This window comes from Rhinatrema bivittatum, chromosome 13, assembly GCF_901001135.1.
Source record: "Rhinatrema bivittatum chromosome 13, aRhiBiv1.1, whole genome shotgun sequence".
Classification (NCBI taxonomy): Eukaryota; Metazoa; Chordata; class Amphibia; order Gymnophiona; family Rhinatrematidae; genus Rhinatrema; species Rhinatrema bivittatum.
Genome location: NC_042627.1, coordinates 70,926,480 through 70,948,189, shown reverse-complemented (window position 1 = coordinate 70,948,189; position 21,710 = coordinate 70,926,480). Strand labels below are relative to the sequence as shown.

Here is a 21,710-nt window from a genome sequence, read left to right as displayed (position 1 = left end):
AGGCACATTGGAAAACGCTACCTTTGCTGCAAAGCCATGAATAAGCATTTGGGTTTGAATGTGGAGCACAGAGAGGAAGGAGATGAGGGATGCATTAAACTATCAAGGCGACAGTCATGGGGCTGATCCAGCAAATGTACATTGATATATTGGTACAGAAAACACAAGCAGACTTATTTTACAAGCAGATCGTTTTTTGACCTTTAAATTGTTGATTTTTAAATATTTCTTACAGAATTCTTTAGTGTTACTTATGTCCCAGCTAAATTCATCTTTGCAGTAAAAAAAAAAAAAAAATGTCCACTCTCATCTAGGTCCGAATCATACCACATCATCCCCATAAATTCCCCATCTACTTTGGAAACTCCTTTTTTTCCACATACCTGATATTTAGTTGCAAGTCTGCAAATTGTACCTCCATAAGAGGTAAAAAATTTAAAGGCTTAAGCATCTTTAATTTGGGCAAAAATAAGATTAACGCACCTAAATCAGCCATGTGGCTGATCCACTAAAGGTTGCCAGTTATGATGCACATTAAACCAGTTTAGGTTGTGTGATAAATAACATGCTATGCACTAAAGGGAGGGTTTTAAAAGATCTGTGCACGCGTCCATGTGCGCGCAGTTCCCGGCTCGCTCACATGGAAGCGATCATTTTACAACATGTGCGTGTTGGCGTGTGCATGTTATAAAATGCGATATCTGCACGCACACATGCACGCCAGATTTTAACAACTGCGCACGCATGTGCGGATGGCCCGTGACTTGCGCTCGTGGGGGGGGGGAGTGGGTGAGAAATTTCAAAAGTATATGCTGTGACGTGATCGGGCCTTTGCCCAGTTCCCTCCCAGTCCGCTCCAATTAAGGGAGTGGGAGGGAATATTTCTAACCCTATCCTTTCACCCTCTTCCTTTCTCCTCCCTGACCCCCCTTTTTTTATTTTAATACTTACTGCTCCTCCTGAGCAGAAGTATATTCCACCCCCTGTGGCCCATCCCTGTTATAAATCTGCTGCTCGGAGTTAGCATCTGTTATCGAGCTCCTCGTGTAGAAGGAGGAGTTGGCAATCTGATATGGATCTCCTCCTGAAGAGGGAGGAGTTAACAATCTGTTGTCAATCCCTGCTGCTAGGAGTAGCAATCTATAGGAACTGCTCCCCAGAGGCGGAGTGAGAATCTGTAATACCTTATCCCTCCACAGGGAGGCATTGGCAATCTGTTATAAGTCCGCCAGGGAGTTAGCAATTGGTAATGGATCACCCTGCCAAGGGGAAGAGCTAACAACTGTAATACTCCGTAGGTGGAGTTAGTGTTCTGTAATGGGTTGGCTTCCCACAGAGTGGCAGTCGTATAATACTGCCCTAGTAGTGTAAGGAATGAACACTTGAGGTAAATTGGTGAATCCCTGGGCCGATGGCAGATGACAGCACCCTCAAGAGGATGTCCTGAGAGGGACCACCGGCTAGGCTGGAGTTTGGAGACAAACACAGATAGTTCTTTATTAGACAGGAAGTAGAACCACCAGAGGTGGCAGTAGTGAGCTGATGTGCCCGGCAGAGCTGAAGTCCTTCTGATACTGGTATTGCGGTCTCTGGGTTGCTGAGCTGTAGAGAGAGACTATAGATAGTGAGTAGCCAGGGTATGCTGGATACATAACCAGTAGTAGATGATACACTCACAATTGTAGATATCTGTAGTGGCTTCTATGCAAGAGAGAGTCTTCAGTATATTCAGGAACAGGAGCCGCAGGCAAGTGCTGGTTCCTACGTGCAGTCTGGAATGAGAGCTCACAAAATCTGTGTATGAGATGGCTTATGGAATAGAAGAAAGTCTTTGGAGAGTTTTAGAAACATAGGCCCTCGTGGAGCGAGTACCGGTTCCTATCTGCAATCTATAATAGCAATGCACAGATATAGATATATGATAGCCTCTGATATAGAAGAGAGTTGAGAAGGGATTTAGGAACATGGGCCCTCGTGGAGCGAGTACCGGTTCTTATCTGCAATTTATAATAATGACTCACGATCTCCGTACCTGCAATAACATCTTAGACAGAAGGGAGTCTTCGTAGATTAGGAATATAGGCCCTCGTGGAGCGAGTACCAATTCCTATCTGTAATAGAACTCACTGTGTTCACGTCTGCGATCGCTTCCAGGTAGTAAGGAGTCTTCTGAGCATTCAGGGACGTAGGCCCTCGAGGAGCGAGTACCGGATCCCGTCTTAGCAATCTGAAATCAAGAAGAGAGAGCGGGGCCCCCGAGGAGCGGGTACCCCTAGGTAAGGTGGTGGAGGCAGAGCAGTGGAGGATGAAGCGGGCCGGAATAATCCCTGCAATCAAACCCCTTGCTAACCCAACTCATAGTTGCAAACAAAGACCTTTTAAGGTGGAAGCAGATGACGTCACTACGGGGGGACGCCCCCGAGGTTCGCGCCCTTGCCGGTACAAACTCTGGAGCGCACGCGCACCCTTACGTCATCAGGAACATGGCGGATCCGCAGCGTCAGGCCAGCCCGGGGATTCCAGGAAGTGCGGCGAGGAGAAGCCGCGGCAGCATCTGTCCATCAGACCTGAAGGGAAAAAAAAGGCACACAGGAGAAATTAGAGAAAGGGAGCAGGAGCAGCGATTCGTGTGTCTGCTCAGGGCGCCATCTTGACACCCTCCCAACCCTCCCTAGTTTGATAGCCTCCCTTCTCCCCTGTTAGCCCCAACCCTTCAAACCCTGCTGATCTATTTGTCTTTATTTTAAAACTTGCACACCATCCATAGCAGGAGTAAAGTTACGCAGCAGGGGACCACAGCGCGTGCTTGTATGAGCAAATATTTAAGTCCTAATTTTAATGTGAAATCCAGGAATGCCCAAACTGCCCTTTTTTGAACTTTTAATTTCTGCACATAGCAGTTATATGCGTGTAATTGGGCAGCTTTTAAAATCCACTCGAGTGCACCAGCCCAACATATACGCGTATCTCCCGGTTTTGGCATGCGAAGGCCTTTTAAAATTCACCTGTATGAGGGCAACTTCCACACAACTCTGCACAACTGAATGTATGCGTGCGTGTATATGGCCATGTGGAGATCTATGACACTTTTATAACCTGTGCATATAAAGTATGCACAGATTATAAAATAAGCATATGTCTACCCCAAACATATGCGCATATGGATGGTTACCGTGAATATCTGTAATGCACTGAAAGTACGAACCTTTCCTACCTATTTTAAAAGCATACGTGTGTTTATTTTATGCACAGAAAATATTAAAACCTGCTCATGTAGGATCCTGTTTACTCACACAAGTTGGTATGTTTTAAAACATGTGCGTGCAATCGAATCACCAGTTTGCCAAAAACTTCACCAGTTCACCAAATTTTCCTTCAGGCCATCGAGAACCTCCTGGTTCTTCACTTGGGACTCCTCTGAGTTCCCCTGGATGTTCCACTGAACGAATAGAAAGCAATAGATGAGCCTGTTATCTACTGCCCAAAATAATTAACAGGTGTAAAATTACACAAATGAGTTGGCAAATATACGCACACAAGTCTCTTATAAAATAGCAACTTGTGCGTGTAGCTCTTGGTCCCATCTCGGAAACCCCCTTTATTCACTCGTAAATGTGCGCACGAGACCCAAAATATGCACATACGTTTGATGTTTTTAAAATAACATCTACGCAAGTTACTTATGTTCATATATGCTAATTTTATGTGCATAAATATTTTGAAAGTTTTCCCCTATATGCAGACAATATTCAGTTTTCTGATGCCTTAGCACTGGTATCAAGATGTCTAACACATATTAGGCAATGGAAGTCTGACAACAGAGTAGTAGAAATTATGATCCTCAGCAGATTTCTTTCTGATGGGGTACCTACCATTTTTCATTTTGAAGAGTAGACTATTTCTGTTTCCCAACATGTAACAAGTCTGGGGGTGCTCCTTGAAGCTATTCTTTTGTTGCATTTGCAGGTGAAAGCAATGATCAAAAATGCCTTCTCCAAACTCCAGTTGCTGTGGAAGCTAAGGCCATTTCTAAATTCAAATGATTTCCACACTGTCCTTCAAATGCTCGTGTTGTCAGTCCTTGACTACTGCAGTTCTTTTCTGATTGGCCTGGCTATGTCTGTAGCAAGGGCACTGCAGGTTGTCCAGAACACGGTTGCAAGAGTGCTCATGGGCAAAACGTTGCGCAATGACATTACTTGCGTGCTAAAATCTCTCCATTGCTTGCCGATCCAATGGTGAATTAAGTTCAAGACTCTCTCCTCGATCCAAAAGGCACAGAGGACAGTCTAATCTGTTTGAAGGCACTTTTGAAAATGTATAAACCAACTAGAGCTTTGAGATCAGCCAACTGCAATATCTTAATACTTCTCACTGCAGATCCATTTAGCAGAAACAGAAACCAAAATACTTGGCGTATTAGGCCCACAGCATCATTAAGCTCGTACTGGAAGCAAGTTAAAGCTTTGTTCCTTAAGCAGGTTTATGAGACTGGGAACAGCTAATTGGGTTTGCCTAACTTAGGTTTGCTCTTTTTCTATCTTTGGGGCCTCATCTGCAGAGATTAATAGACGTTATAACTTAGTAGACTATTAAGCTAATTGTTTGACTCTGCTGTGTATTGTACCTATTGTTTTATTCCCCTGTCTTAGTCTAGATGAATTTATGAAGGCTTTTGCTGTTCACACTCAGAACTGTGGATGGAAAGCTGGAATTTTTTTTTTACAATAAATAAATAAATAAACGTGCCCATTAAGGCACTCGTTAACACTTTAGTGAGTGGACTGTAAATCGTAACATCTAGGTGCATTAGAATGAGAATGAGATAAAAGTGAAAGCATCATGAGCTCATGCAAATTACCACTCTATTCACTAAATCATGTGCTAATTAGCAACTGCATGCCACAGCCTAAAATTGATTACCCACTCTGGATCACACATTTGGCATTGATTGCACACACTATAAAAGCCACCTGCTGGCCAGGGGCAGGTTGGGATACATGAAGGCGTTTTGCTGCTGTAGTAGGAAATGCTGTTGTAAGCAGGGAGCGGAGAAGGAGACAGGAGGAAAAACAAGAGAGAGAGTGAGAGACAGACAGAATATAAGGAGAAAGAGGAGAGGAAGAGAAGTGATGAGGAGGAAACGTTAGGGAAGAGATGGCGTGAGGGGAGAAAGAAAGACAGCAGGGGAGAGCCCGAAGGCAGCTGTGTTCTTTCAGCCTTTTCTAACCTCTGTAATCTATACCACATCAGTGTAAATACAAAATTGTTTTTGTAACAGATTTTCAGGACTTCTGGTTTCATCTGTCAATTCATTTCCCCACTGATTTCTATGGAGTTTGCCTCTATAAATGGTTTTGGCCACAAGACAATGTTATGATTGAGTGAGGACCAAATGTTTTTAGCATTTTGCCCTTACCTGAAGGTGGCGTCACAGTCAAAGTAATTTCAGTGTGCTTCAGTTGTCTAAGTCCTTCTGTTGGAGGCATCATAGGAGCAATTATGTACCCTCTCCAGAAAGGAATAATGTGAGCCATGCATGTGGTAAAGGAGCTGATAATATATTTTGAGGTCAATACTGAGCAAGCCAGGGAGCAGGAAAAGATACCAGGCTATGCTCATGCAGCTAACTTTAGTTGGACATTCAGTGGAACTTAACTGGGCGAGTGATCTGCTGAATATACCCAGCTAAAGTTATCTAGGTATACTTAGCCGGATAACGCTAGGACAGTGAATTACCCAAGTATGTTTATCTTTGTCAGCCATGATCCTGGATCATCACCTGCCCTGCTTCTTTTCGTCTGGTTGGATTTTACCCGGGAAGTGACTTACTCAGCTAAAATGTAATCACCGAGAGGTGTGGGAAGTTTAAAACTTGGAGCTACTTTAGGTAATCGAAAAGTTACGCAGACAAACCTTTTTGAATATCAACCTCTGTATGCTTTGGGGGTGGGAGCTGGAATAAAACTTGAATGTTTTGAGATGTGCAACACCCTTGAGCTGGGTTGTTTTGTAGTTTGTTTGTTTTGCATAATGCAATTAGAATGCAATTAGTTTTCTTCATCAAACTCGCTGAATACCTTTCGGCCTTATTTGAATAAGTTAAGATTTTGACTGAGTGCCTTGAGAGCCACTGTGTGTTACAAGACATAATTCCTGCTGCTCAAGACCCAGTTTTAAGTAAGGAACCTGGATTAGGAGACGGAAAACTGGATAGGAGAGAAACAGGTGGTTTCTAAAGTAATGCAGCATTTTTGTCTACCACAAGAGGGAAAATGAGTAATTTCCATATGGGAGAAGTTATTTCTTTAATCAGAAATTTTTTCACTTGGTAGGATTTACTTTTTAACAGCTTTGGGCAAACACAGCTGTGGACTGGCTAGATATTCGCAGCTGGCTGAATGTCTGTTTTCCCTTGGTGCATAATTTATAAATGCTTTAATGGCTCATGAATATATAACGCATCAAGTCTTGTAATAACATTTTGGACCTGTTTGGTAGTTTGACCTTGAAACAGTTAATATTTGTCCAAGGTAGGTCACAGACTGCATCACAGACAGTGGTAAAAGATATTTTTTATACTACCTCAGGGGTCCCCAAATTCGACCCTCTACTATGAAACAGCTTAATTGTTGAGTTAAAAAAAAAAAGAAGCATGGAGTTTGCATCTAAAGGATATGGGAAATCCCTGTAGCTGGAAATTTCCCATATCCTTTGGAAGATTGATGCAAACCTCCTTGAGGAGTACATGCTCCTTCTTTTTTATATTAATTCATCACTTAAGCTGTTTCGTAGTATTATGTGCTATGATGACCTCCAATACAGTAGCATCGAGCTCTATAAAAAATGGCTTTGAATCTGGTTGCTTGGCATAACGTAATGTTATTCTCAGCCCAGTCTTCAGAGCACACACAGCCACTGTGATGCAAATCAGTCCCAGGCCTATGCATGCAAATCTGTCTCATGCGTACATGCGGAAAATCAGACTGCGTGAGTGTGTCTCGAGGACTGAGATGAGATCCACGGGCATGTGAATTGTCCAACTCCTTCTGGCAAGTGAATTCATGGTGAAATTGTACTGTGATGCTAATGATGGCAATCAGAAATGGTGCTGGACGTTCTATAAGGTGACATGTTTGCTGGTTCTAATTGCTTCTGTAAGTTACACTTTCTCATAAGCTATCACAACCATTGCCAACACTGAAAGTCCTATCCGTAGCAACCCACCATGACAGATCGGTGCATTGGAAAAACTCTGTATGGTGGTTCTTCATATATTTTCAATAGGTTCCGGATTCCGCAGAATCAAGAGCCGAAGCAAAAATGATACACAGAGATTTGGACTAGCCTGGAATAAAATATTAGTTAGCTTTGAAGTGCCAAAAGAGGAATATAAATCAAGTAAATAGTTTAGTTAATTTAATTGCCTTTCTACATAAAGATCATTGCCTTCACAGTCCAAAAATAGTGCAGCAGGGGTTCTGCAGATTACAACATGTTTGATGACATCTGGAAGGGGTGGGATTGAATATTCCTGGACAATCCATAGGTGCTAATTTCACCATGAAGCTTAAACATAAAGTAAAAAAAATGGTCCCTTTAGTAAAAGAGGGGGGATATTTCTAATTTTCTGCCTCAAATACAGTCGCCTAAGTCCACAGGAAACTACTAAACTCGAGGTATTCAGACAGCGTCAATTATAAATGAAGCATATACCTCGGAGACCACATGCACTTTATGATTTATCAAAAACACAGGACTTCAAGGTTTGGCAATTGAAAAATACAAAGAAAACATTCTTCATTGGCTCATGCAATATCCGTTTCCCTCCGGTTCCTTTAGCCCCCCCCGTGCTTCTCAATCTTTTGTATGCCAGGGTCCGGCTGGGTACCTTTCCCAATCTGATGCGGGCTGGCTGCAGCGGGGGCTGGGGTGGGGTGACATGTCACCTCTCGGACCGCAGAGCGGACCCAACTGGCTGGTAGAGTTGGGGGGGACGGGGACAGTGCTCACTATATCCTAATCATTGCATGAAGTTTTTTTTTAAATAAAAATCTGTTTATTTTTTTTCTTTGCTTCTCTGCACCCCCTGCATTCCTCTTCCCTTCCCTTCCTCTCCCAGCCAAGTACCAATTGAGAAAAAAAAACCCCAACTCCCTCTCTCCGTATTCCTCCCCTTCCCAACCAGCCACAAGTTTTTAGATGTTCTCGTATGAAGTAGAGCAAGAGCACCATCCGTCTTATCCGTGATTTCGCGTCGCTGGCCAAGTGACAGCGGTTTAGAGCGTTAAACAGAGAGCGCTACGGTGGTTCCACAGCTCAGTTTGCTTAGTTCTCTGAATCCGCTGCCGGGATGGCGGACAAGCAGGATGGCTGAAATCGCACCCCTTTTGTGGGTGGACCGGAGCTGCCAAACCTAGGACTACGCGAGAGACAGGAGCGGACGGCGGCAGCAGCAGCGTCACAGGGGGCAGAGACATCAGGTGCTCCGCTGGTGGGACAACACTGCCAAGATGAGGGGGACAGCAGAGTCAGAGAAGCACGTCAGCCAAGGCAGAAAGGTGGCAGGAAAGGATACGGGCAGGAGCTAGACTTCCTTATTTCATGTTATACCGCGCTCTGACGACAAGAACACCAGCCCCAAATGTGTACTCTTAGTGGGAGTTCACTTCTTTATATTTATTTTATATCTAAAGAAATTGCTTTAAAAACAAAACGTCCCTCTCTCCCCGCTGCTCAGGTGCTATTTCTCTGCTTGCGCAGGGAGGCTGTTTTTCCCTGGCCAACTCTTCCTCTGCTTCAGGTGCCGCTTTTGAGGCCCATATGGAGGAGCTGACATGACTCGGGTAAGGAAGCAACATGGGGCAGATTGGAAGTATTATCTCACCGCTGCTTTGTGGAGCGAGTAAAAGTGTTCCCTGCACAAGTATCAGTCCACGGACCAGCAATTGAAAAAAACAATGCTCTAGCCTCTTCTAGACAGGCTTTATAGAAATATCCCTGAACGACACTGCTCTCCATCTTACTTTCCTCTGATCCAAGGATTCAGCTCTCACCTTGTCATCAGTCCCCTCAGCACCTGGGCCCTTCCTTTGCAGGAAGTACATGGGAAAGAGACTTTTGTTCTCTCCATTAATGTAGCGACGTCTGGGGATCAACACCCACAGAACATTCCCAAGAAAGAGAATCGTGCTTCTGGATGTGCATTTGGTCTAGCTTGGATGCACAGGCAGTGGTCATGGCCTTATTCAGCCCTTCTAATCCTAGAATAGCCCAGGTGCTAACATTATCCCAGAGGATGGGCTCTATCGTCAGGGCACACTCCAAGTGCAGATAGAGCGGGAATCACCAAAAAGCCCAACTACCGTCATTGGAATGTGATGGTATTGATCCTGGAAGTATTTGCAAATTTCGTCCTACTTTATAGTGAGAATAGCAGAATAAAAGACGAGAAGCAGCAAACCTGAACGTAAACCCAGGCTGTAGATAGAATGAGGGAGCTTAATGCAGATCACTGCATCCTTGTGCTCACTCTGTGGGAAGCTGAAGGCACCCACTATATTTCAGGGAACCTCTCCTAAGTATAGAAGTGGCAGTACTCTTATCATTACCCCCCCCCCCCCTCTAAAATATATATTTACAAATGTAATTAAAAACACGGATTCTGACGTATTCTCTGGAAATGAGAAGGCGTGGCCAAGTGGTTAGAACATTTGGTTCACGTCCTGTTTCTCCCACTGATATCCGTTGTGACCCTTATTCCTTTATTTCTCATTACCTTAGGTACCTGCTTAGATTTTAAGCTGCACATGAAAAAAAAAAATGCCATAAACTGCTTTGGGCTAAAACTGGGTGGGAATTGTGGAAATATAAAACGATGTGGTTTTGTGACGTTTCTGTTTGTGGACTTGATGAAAAGGAAAACAGGCAGGAAGAGGTCTGGTTTGCGAAAGGTAGAAGAGGAGAATGGAGGAAAGTTGTGTGTGAAAACATGAAAAGAGAGTGGTAGTGGTTTTGAGGAAAATGTGTTTAGGTAACTGGGGTCGGGGTGAACCTGATAAAAGGTTGCGATGCCTATCAAGGGTGAAAAGTGAAAGAGGCAGTGTTGTGGGACAAGTGTGGGGAGAAGCATGGGAAAAGCGGATGAGGGGACTGTCGAGGTGGAGAGCAATACCTCGCATCCACCAGGGACATTTCACTTGGGAAGGAACTGCCATTAGTAGGTATCAGTGGACCGTGGTACTGGGAACGGAATACAAATTTAGAATGGTAAACAGCTGATTGGAAGAATATATTAGCCTTACAAAATGTTCTAATTAAAGCATGCATCTACATAGAAGTAATGATCAAATGTTTCTCTAAAAATAGAGCTTGCCCATCTGTCATTTTGGTGTAAGATTGCTATGATAACGCATGCATGCAGTGCTGATGTGCGAATTGATGACCGTTACGTACTATGTGAAGAGAGCTGGGACTTTCTCTCAGAGAGCCTGCTTTTTGCTTTGTTTGCTTAGTAATTAATGAGCTCTGTACATACAGTGGTAGCTTTCATTTTTCTACCACATGTAGTTACGCGAGTTTCATATCATGCAAAGTTTGGCCTATTAACGTCTTTGGAAAATGAAAGCAATCCTTAAAAATCCTACTTGTGTTCAGAAGACAGGTTTCCTTTTCATGCTAATCTATCTCTTCCCTTTGAAATATAAGCCTAAACAACAGTTATATAAAACCTGAAAATATATGGCAGGAAGGGGGAAAGGGGGCAGAAAGATATCTATTAATGTATTTCCTATAAGATCAAAGAAATAATACTTTGAATTTTGATAAGGGAATAACAATCAAAAAGAAACAATCGTCTGTATATGTACTATGTGCCTCAGTTTAGTAATCCTCGTGTGCACAAGAAAGCATTTTGACAGTGTTATACTCTCATAAACCTAAGCAGTAGCTTCACCAGATTCATATGCTACTTCACAGAAATATTCTCCAAAGTTACTACGTGTGGACCCTGTAAAAAAAAAAAGCCATACACTGCCGAATGTTCAAATAACATGAGTAGTGCACATTCACTAGATTTGTGTGTGTAAAACTGGCTTTTACCACATAAGCCTGGCCCGTTAAAAATATGCAAAGTTACCTGGACAAAAGGGGAAGGGGCCTGGAGGCGTGGCAAGGGTGGGTAAATATATTTAGTTGGATATAGTGCCATGCTGGGCACTGCCTGGCTAGATTTGTGCAGACAATATGGTCCTCACAAATAGCAAGCCTAACGTTATCCAGAGAGCGATGCCTGGATATTTATTCATCCAAAAAATTATTCAGGCAAGTTCCGCTGAATATCTGGATAACTCAGCCGCTCATATGGACCTCTGAGTTTTACCCAGGGTATACTTTTGCTGCAGTGCAAAAAATATCATACGGTAATTGATATGCAATAAATTAGTGTTTAATTTTTTTAATAATCCAGACGCCCGGTGCTGTGTTCGTACATATTTGTTAATCAGCTGTTTAAATATATTTCGTGCGCTGCACTTGTATTAAAAGTAAAATAAGGGCCTTATTTTCTATGCAGAATCTGATTTTTCAGTTAAACACTAACTTGTTGGTCTGATATTTTGAATGGGCGGTTTGATGTGGGAAAATGTACTTTATTCATATCCTTTGTTACTGAGGCTAAACTGGATTAACTGCCAATGCTCTTCAGTGACCAAGGTCCTGGGTGATTTTTCCTTTTAGAAGCCTTCATCTGAATAAAGCTCAAGAATTAAGAAAAATGCAAACGTGAAACATTAAAGAAGCCACTTGTGGAAGATAATGGAAATAATGATCCTTTAGAAAGTGTACACAGTTTAATTAAGCACGTTGATTAAATCAATATAATTCAACAGCTTAATGTTCAAATCATCTTAAACTCATTAAATGCAATCCAGAGCTCAATAATTGATTAATAATGCATAATAGTTTATGAATTATTGACTTCAAGTTATTATAATTATACCTTCTATTTGCATGCTAGTCAGTGCTGCATGCTAATTACAGAAACCGGTGCTTATCTTTGAATATTTTTTCAGAGCTTGTGATGATGTGGCACCTAATGAAGCATACAATCGATTATATCAAAGTGTTGGAAACAGATTTCCCTTTTATTGCACCAAAAGAACAATCCCGGAGATAATATTGCATGGCAATATTTTTATCCTCCACACAGTTCCAGATGTTGGTGATGTAAGGAGATATTGTCTTCTATCTGAAAAGAGATAATGAGGGCCATGTGTACTATAATATATCTGATAATGTATTCAAAGAGTCCAGCCAGAAGTTGACCTAAACATTCATGTAAAAGACCTCTGAGCTGTCTATTTAAAACATAGGATGTGATTAATTTTAGTCCCCAAATACTTTTTCTGCTAGAAATTGCTCTAAATCTTGAATTTGGGTGAACCGAATTCTTGGTGCATAAATATTCCAAATTTGTTTATATAACTCTAAAATGCATTTTACATAAAATAAAGATAAAATTAACTTACAAATCAGTTTCATATATAGAGAATACTCGTTCATTCAAAAACCACAAAGGAGTAGCAAACAGCAATGTTGAAAAAGGAGTCTGAGTGAAAAGCTATTGTTGGCTTTGGATGTTTCCAAGCCAGTAAATTTTAAACAGGTGTATGTGTTAGGATCGTGGACCCTTGGGCCGGTTGCGACTGCAGGAGTTGCGCTGTGGAGACCAACAGTGAGTGTCGCAGCCGGGAGGCGGTGCCGAAGCGAGACTCCGAAGAAGGCTTTACCACTGGAAGTCCGAGGTCCCCCCAGGAGGAGCCCGTAGGGACCCGGACTTCTTGGACTTAGGTGGGACCCTAGCGACCAAGGATCCAGGAAGCGGCCGAAGATTTGGAAGATGAGGATGGCAGGGCCCAGGAGGCTAGAAGAGTCTTCACCCTCGGAAGCCAGCGGCTCCCCTGGGAGGAGCCCATGAGAGCCTGAGCCGCTGGGACTTATGAGAATCCTCTAGGCCAACAAGAACCGGATACCTGTGGATGAAGGGGAAGCTGAAGTCGGAGTCTAAGAACGAAGCCTGGGTCAGAAGCCAGAAATCAGAAGTCCGAAGCCAAAACCAGGGGTGGAAGCAGGAATCAGAGTCAGTGGACGAAACGGGCCAGAAGTCAGATGTCGAAGCCAAAACCAGGGACAGGAGCAGAAGACGGAGTCAAAGAACGAAGCAAGGTCAGGAGCCAGAAGTCAGATGTCACAAGTAGTCTGGAACCGGGAAGCAGGAAACACAACTATATCCTCTGAAGAGTGAACCTCGTTGCAAGGCCCCGTCCTAGTCTGACGTCATCCGGGGGATCCTCTTTGTTTTTTCCGCGCTGGCCCTTTTAAGGCTCCAGCCCCTGGGCGCGCGCGCACCTAGGGGGCGGGGCCAAGCGCGTCGGGTCGGCGGCATCTCCCTTGCACAGGGAGAGCCGTGGCAGGTCGCTGGTCGGGCCTTCCCGGCCAAAGAGGAGTCCGTGTGGGCCGGGCCGGCCCCAAGGTAGGAGGAGGGACCGGGGCACGGCCCGTTTCCGTAACAGTGTGGGCACACATTTGCGTGTGTTCATTGGCCAGGACCCAAGGATGCAGCCATTTTATAACATGTGCGTCTATATACCGCTTCTGGGAGGATTTTAATAGACATGCACGCCAATGCTATTACCAGTTTTCCCAGTTCATTCCCAGTTCACCCAGGTGAGGGATAGGACTTCCAGACCACCTAGATTAAAAGTCTCCCTTCTCCCCTGTTAACCCCGGCCTTTAAAACCCCACCGATCTATCTGTTTATTTTATTACTTACACGTCCTCCATAGCAGAAGTAAAGTTAGATGGCAGGGGACCCTGGCACGCGCCTGTATGCATAAGTATTTACGTGCTAATTTGAATTTGAAATCCAAGATCGCCCATGCCCCTTCCCTTTATTGGAATTTTTTATTTGTGCACACAGTAGGAGATACGTGCATACTCAGATGACTGTTAAAATCCGCCTGCCCCACGCTGGCCAAACATATTAGCATATCCCCCAGTTTTGGTGCATGTCTGGCTTTTAAAATTCACCTTTACACATTTTGCAAGCATATTTTTCTGGAATTTTTTTTCTTTGAGTGTTGTAGGCTTTTTCACTTTATCAGTGCTTGGTGGATATCTATTCATAACTCTTCACAGCTGGTCACAGCTGTAAGAGATGAGTCAATAGGCCTTAATGAAGGGGAAAATCTATCAGAAGCTCATAGGGCAGACCTCATGTGATACAGGAGCAAAGCAATGCAGGAACAAGCAAACAGAACTGCAGGAAATGGAGCTTTTTCCATCTCTACTACTTATTTCTATAGCGCTATTAGATATACACAGAGCAGTACAAATACACATGAGACAGTGCCTTCTCTGGAGAACTTACAGTCTAGTCATGACAAACATACAGGACAGAGGACAATACAAAGTTCCGCATTAGGAGTCACCATTTGTTGATAATACACTGAAATCTTCTGCTCAGTGTCCAGCAGCAGCAGCCAAGAAAGCAAACAGAATGCTAGGGATTGTTAGGAAAGGAATGGAGAATGAAACAGAGAGAAAAGCATAATGCCTCTGTATCGCTCCATGGTACGACCTCATCTTGAGTATTGTATGCAGTTCTGGTCACCACATCTCAAAAAAGATATAACAGAATTAGACTAGGAACATTGAAGGGCAACCAAAATGATAAAGGGGATGGACTGATTCCCCTATAAGTAAAGGCTAAAGAGGTTAGGATTCTTCAGCTTGGCAAAGAGATGGGTGAAGGGTGATATGATAGAGGTCTATAAAATAATGAGTGGAAAGGAACAAGTAAACATTAGTCAGTTTACTCTTTCAAAGAGTACAAAGACCAGGGGGACATACAATGAAGTTACTAGGTGATATATTTAAAACTAAGAGAATTTTTTTTTTTTTTACTCAATGCAAAATTAAGCTCTGGAGTTCATTGCCAGAAGATGTGGTGAAAGCTATTAGTGTAGTTTAAAAATGGTTTGGACAAATTTCTGGAGGAAAAGGGAATAGATAGAAGTAATTTTCCAGATGAGCAAAGTTCATGAGGAGGGGGATTTATCTATTAAATAAATATGGGTGCAGTGGCTGGTGAAAAGTAAGTCACACAGCTGAATTTTGTGCAGATTGTAGAGGAGAGAGATGCTTCACCGGGAGACTTGTGAGGAGCACCATGCTACTTTGTGTGCCATTGTTGGTTGAGAGCACGTGAGGTGACTGTATTGGCTTAGGACGCATTTTTTTTGCATTGGTTTTATCTACAGAGTAAGCCAGCCTTCAGGCTGCAAATTTTTGTGGCATACCTGTTCCTATCCTACCAGGGTAACTTGGCCTCATTACTTTTGTATCACTTAAGAATAAAATTCTCCTCCTCCTCTTCATATGTTTAAGGGACCTTCACGGTGGATCCGCACTTTTTATGAACTGAATGTATATACCCCTGAAGCTGGCAATATGCCGAAATATGATCGTGTTGGGTTGTATTATAGTATATATTTATGTTTGATATATATTGTTTAATATCCAATAAGTATCTGGCTGGCATTTAATTTAGGTTTTACAGTGCTCTTCTATTGTTTACATTTGTATGTACTACTCTGTTGTTTTGCTTTATTGAGGTTACTTTGCCTCTCACGTCTTGCAGAGAGAAAGAAACAACGAGGCCGATATTTAGCAGTTATATTAAATGGCTTATCTGGCTAAATTTTAACGGGATAAGTTGGGAGCATTCCTAGGGTGGGAGTTAGGCATTCTGGCGAGGAGCGGGCTTAGCCGGTTAAGCTTTTTGGCTAACTCTGGCCGCATCATAAGGCTGGTTCTAAAGTTAGCCAGATATATACATAGCTGGCTAACTTTAACATAGCCGGGTGTATGCAGCGGCACTGCTGTGTGACTGAATATCCTCCCTGTATCCAGCTAACCTCCCTAGATGCTCAGCAGCTGAATATGCACCCAACATGTTTTAACAGTCAACGATGAGCCAGAGGTTATGGGCCGAGTGGACCAAGAGATTGATGGAGGGGGGGATGGAAGGGTGGTTATCGCACAAAATATAGAAAGGGGTGAGAGGAGAAGTGGGTTTGGAGGGAAAGGTGAGAAGTGAAAAAGCTAGCTAACTTCTGGGTTCCCCTTTCCTGGTTCCTCTCATTGGGGCAGGCTGAACCCTGGATGAAAGCACTCGAAAGCAAAGGTGACCAAGTTCTCTCTGTGGCAGTGATTTATTTTAATTTTAACTCGTGCAGACTGCCTTTCCTGATTACATATCACTGCAAGGTTTAATTCTTGATTAACCGCAAAGTCGTAAGAAAACATCAGAGCGGTGTATATTAGGCAATAATACAGAGATCAAAAATTAACAAATAAAACAATACAAAATACATACCAGATGGAAAACATCAAAATCACTGAATGGTGTGAGTCAAGATCTAAAATGACTGCAGACAACTCCAATAACTGTGCTCCCAACTGGTCTGGCTTTTTTTATTTGCAGGCAAAATATTTACGAGCTGCTCCACAGACACGGTTTCATTGAACGCAGGTTTTAATTGTGCTGAGCGTTCCCATTTCAAAGTGCACGGATTTCACAGATCCCTCCTCCTTGAAATCTTTCTCCTAGGGTGGTTCAGCCTGGAGCATTGGGATCACAGACACTCGTTCCAAGGGGGCAAATCACTGATGCAGATAATTCAGGCTTCAGATATGCTATTCAGGATAAAGTTCAGTGATTTTAAAACAACCTCACCTCCCTCCTCCCCCTACCCACCTGGAGAGAAATGTAGTGGGAATCAGAAGCCCTTCCATCTCTCCCCCCCTGTCCACCCATTGAATAGAAAATGTAGGGCAGTCAACAGTCCCTTCCTCCATATCTCCGGATAAAATAAAGGGACATGTATTTCTTTCACTTCAGCTTGCATGAATTTTTTTGCATACGTCAAATTATACTTGTGTGCATAAATTCAATTTATTTTGCATGCAGAATAATGAAATAAAATGAAACGAAAGAATGCAAGCAGAAAGGGAGAAATGAAATAAAATGAATGTTTTTTTCATATGCACATCCTAGAAAATATAGTGGAGCTGAAAGGAGCATTTCTGAAAAACATCTTTGCGTCATCCTCATCTCTTAACCCCCCCATATACCTGCCACCCCACAAAAAGCCTTTGCAGCCAAACTGGGAGCCCAGCGCAGCTTTACCTGGGTGGGAAGGATGAAAGGATTTTTTTTTTTCTGAAAATGGGTGGGTGGAGTGGGCATCGCTGCTTTTTCTGTTCAGGCTGTTAGCGGTTGAAGGGATTGTTGTCTCCCCATTACATTTTCTGTTGTTATTGTCAGGATTTGTATAGCACATGCCAGATGTGCCCAGCGCAGTACAGAGACAATTCAGACAGTCCTTTCTCCTTGGAGCTTCCAATCTAGTCAAGACACACGGACAAACCAAACCGGGCAGGGGGCGAAGGGACTGATGGCCCCACACTGTATTTGTGTTCGGGCAGGTAAGAAGGGACTTAACGTGCTAGCATTGGCTTTCACTGATTTTCAGAGCAAGCTGGCTAAGTTTAGGGACACAGTCTGAGTGCCCTAATTCTAGCTGGCTAGATTTGGCAGAAAAATCTGTTTGATTTAGCTGGCTAGCTAAATGAAACGTCCAGACAATTTTTGAAAATTGGCCCCTGCATGCATTGCGTGCCATTTTTCCGTGCATACTGCGTGACCCTAACATGCATTCTAAACTTTACTGTGTAGGCCCCTATGTGTTATAACCTGAGGGATGTTTGACAGACTTTAATAAGTGCTAGCCATCTGGCTATAATACACAAAACAGTACAAAAATGCCTTCTAAGGGCCTGATTTGCTAACCTTTCCTCCCATACATACAGAATGGGAGAAATCCTTCGTAAGTCAGGTCCCAAGAGAAGCAAAGGAATGAAATGCATTTAGAGTTCATTAGGTTGTATAATTATATCACTGAGAGGAAGGACCATCTGGTGATTAATTACTGTGCTTGCAACAAGTTTTCCTGAGCTGGGTTAGAATACATATTACACTAATTCCCCCAACCGCAAATTTGTTTTTCAGCATCAGTATTCACAAAGTCATTGCTTTTATTTCTTTGTTTTCTTATTTATGTGATCTATGTGAAACAGCATCTCACCTAGTATACGGTAAAGACTGTAATTGGACGAGGCTCCGAAAGTTCAACAGAGTACTAGGAGAGGTGACCTTTTCTACCAGCTGCAAGCAGGTGTCACAAATGTATTTCTGAGCTGTTATGCAAGTACCTTGTCTTTTTTTTTTTTTTATATTAAGCAATCTATATGCAGGCACAGCTTCTTAACCGAGCTCGATAGTATCTTTTATTAGTAAGATTCTTTTCTTTTGGATTATTGCTCTGGTCATATGCAGGCCTTTGAGTGGAAGTATCCTGCGTAGGAATAACAGAAGATCTTTCTTCAGATACCCAATATCTTTAGCCACTGAATTCACGCACAGCTTAAAGCACGTGGATTTTGGGCCTTCTAGAAAAATTTCCATTTACTACAAAAAAAAATCTCAGTTACACGTTGGTTGCTGCATCCTTCAGTTCTGCTTTCTGCAGGTCCGGATATCACTGCGAGACTGCTATATCTTTTCTTCTGGCCCTGTACAGTGGACATGGAATTTTGTTCACTGCTAGAGTTTATAAGCAGGAATGTAGCCAGCAGTACCAGAGGGCTCGATGGTAGCCTCAGTTAGTGAGCTAACCTTTCATAGAAACGTAGAAACATGACGGCAGAAAATAAACGTATGGCCCATCCAGTCTGCTCCATCTATCCAATTAATTTAGCATTATAATTCCCACCACTCCCTCAGAGATCCCCTGTATTTATCCCAGGCTTTCTTAAATTCAGATACTGTTTTTGTCTCCACCACCTCCACTGGGAAGCTGTTCCATACATCCACCACCCTGTTTGTAAAGAAATATTTCCTATTGGAAGTATGAAGATCACTCAGATAGAGTTATTTCAAATGGAATATGGATCTCGCTATCGGAAGCCTTCTCAAAGGAAGCAATATTATTTCAAAGAGATGTGGTTTAGGTTCTTTCAGACTCTTCCCGACAATATATGATCAGCTTTTCCATTCAAAGAACAGGATGGAGGATTGAGTACAACAAAAGACTTGCAAACTTAGGGCTGGATTTTCTAACACCGCAGGGATTTGTGAATCCCGCGGTAACGGGGGGGGGGGGGGGGCGGGGGGGGGGGAAACAGGAGGGCGGGCCTGCGAAAGCCGGCAGCGATCGCACCACCGCGGTGGTTATCGCTGCCGGATTTCGCACCCAATAGCGCCATCGTAAAAGGTAGTGCTATTGGGTGCGCTACTGGCAGCGATAAGGGGTCTTACCTTATCACCGCCAGCAAAATCGTCGCGGAGTCCGCCCCGACCCCTCCCCTTCCGGTGCAGACTCCACCCCGATTTAGCTATCGCATGGGGTGGGCAAGTCCGGTCCTCGAGGGCTGCAAACCGGTCGGGTTTTCAGGATACCCCTAATGAATATGCATGAAATAGATTTGCATACACCTGAGGTAGTGTGTATGCAGGTCTCTCTCAATGTATTCCGCCCCTGAAGCGACAGTTCTGTTCCATGTAAACCGGTGCGATATGTATTGTATTCAGGAACATCAGGATATAAAAATTAAAATACATAAATAAATACATAAATAAAGAGAGATTTGGGGAGGCAAGACGATGTCTTGATCTTCCACCAAAATGGTACAAGGTGATAACTTTATCTTTTTACAGAACATTTCCTGAATATCTGCCTTTTGACAATTTTCTTTTATCTGTCACTGCTATTTTCTAAAGGTCAAAAAACTGAGTAAATCTCACCTCTTGTTTTATGAATACTTTTTTTTGTCCTGTATCTATGCTTCTTGTAACTGGAAAGTTAAGGTTCATAGTGCTGTAATGATGCAAAATATTTGATTAGAGGCTAACTCCAGTTTCATCAAGGGCACATTTATTTATGCATTTATTCATGTATTATTCAAATATATTAACATAGGTATGTGGGACAATTTGGCATCTCTCTAGCTCCTGATCCATGTCCCGCTTCCGCCTCCCCCCCCAGAACAAACCAGCAAAACATTTGAATTGGGTTTAACAAGGCTTCAGTTTATCGACAGCAGTCAAACATAACCCGAGCCCAATACAAACTATCAACAGGGTGTGAAATCAACATCAAAATTGCCACCAGGGCTAACTGCCCCCTGTCTTCATCTTCGCCGAGCTTCAGGGTGGCCATCACCGCTTGTCCAATGAGGACTGCCATCAGCTGTCCCCGGTTTACAAAGTGGCATCATTGAATCTCCGTCACACTGAGTCACCCCTTGCCAGGTCCCAATCATGGAGGACCCACAGCCCGACTGGTGACCACACTGTGCTATTGATGCTCTGGGTTATTCTATGCCCACATTCCAGAACATTAACCCAAATCCATTGCTCAACAGTTGCATCAACAGTTTATATATCCTAATCCCTTAGGGTTCAGGTCTCTGGAACTGTGACAGCACAATAAACAATAGAGATGTGCTTTGGCCGAACCTTTTGGTTCGGCCTTCGTTATCAGCCAGCCATGGGAAATTTCGTTTTCCTGCGGTTCGGGCTGATTTTTTTTGGCTGCCCCGAAAAAAAAGCAACCCACCCCAACCCTTCAAATTCAATTACCTACAATCTTCCCACCCTCCCGACCCCCCCAAAACTCGCTGAAAATACCTGGTGGTCCAGCAGGGGTCCCAGGAACGATCTCCCCTTCTCGAGCCATCGGCTGCCACTAATCAAAATGGCGCCGGTGGCTCTTTGCCCTTACCATGTGACAGGGGCTACCAGTGCCATTGGTCGGCCTCTGTCACATGGTAGGAGCAATGGATGGCCCACACCATTTTTTAAGATCACTCCTGGGATCCCCGCTGGACCACCAGGGATTTTTGGTAAGTTTTGGGGGAGTCAGGAGGGTGGGGGGGGGGGGGGGTGTTGTATTTAATTGAATTTGAAGGGTTGGGGTGGGTTTGGGTTTTTTGTTTTTTTTATGTGCCCTTTCTCCCCCCCACCAAGAAACGATAAGAAAACCACACAAAATTTTGTGGATTTTCCTATCGGTTCGTCAGGCCCACAAACTGCAACGAAATAGGAAATATCGTCTTTCCTATTTCGTTGCAAACGAATGCACATCCCTAATAAATAATACCAACAAGATAACACATATGAAAAAGGGGAGGGTGGGAGGGAAGAAAAAGTGATATCAGGTGAATAAGAGCACTAAGGTGGGGTGGGATGGTTCTCTTTTAAAAACTGCCCCTCATCCTACCTACCAACTTAACCCTTTTGGTGACCGGCCAACCAGTGGGCCGATCGGACCCCTGAAATCATTATGAGGTCATGCAATGCTCAAAAGAAAAGGGGAATGAGGGAAGGGGGTGAGGAGGGAGGAAGTGATGAGGCAAAGGCCACCAAACTGGCACTCAATCATGCTACCATCTGATTTCCCCCGTCAACATGGGAATGAAGGGGGCATAGCTGTATCAAAGGTCCAGATGTTGGCCCTGGTCCATGTTATGAGCAGCAGGCAAGATTGTATTCAATTTCTTGCCTCATTCCTATAGCACTCTAGGCA

The 21,710-nt window shown here is 43.4% G+C and overlaps 1 protein-coding gene across 6 annotated transcripts in view; it reads left to right on the top strand.

Moving 5' to 3' along the window:
• Positions 1 to 21,710, top strand: part of AGBL1 (ATP/GTP binding protein like 1) — a 712,193-nt gene that overhangs the window by 119,737 nt on the left and 570,746 nt on the right. The gene's annotated exons all lie outside the window — the stretch shown is intronic.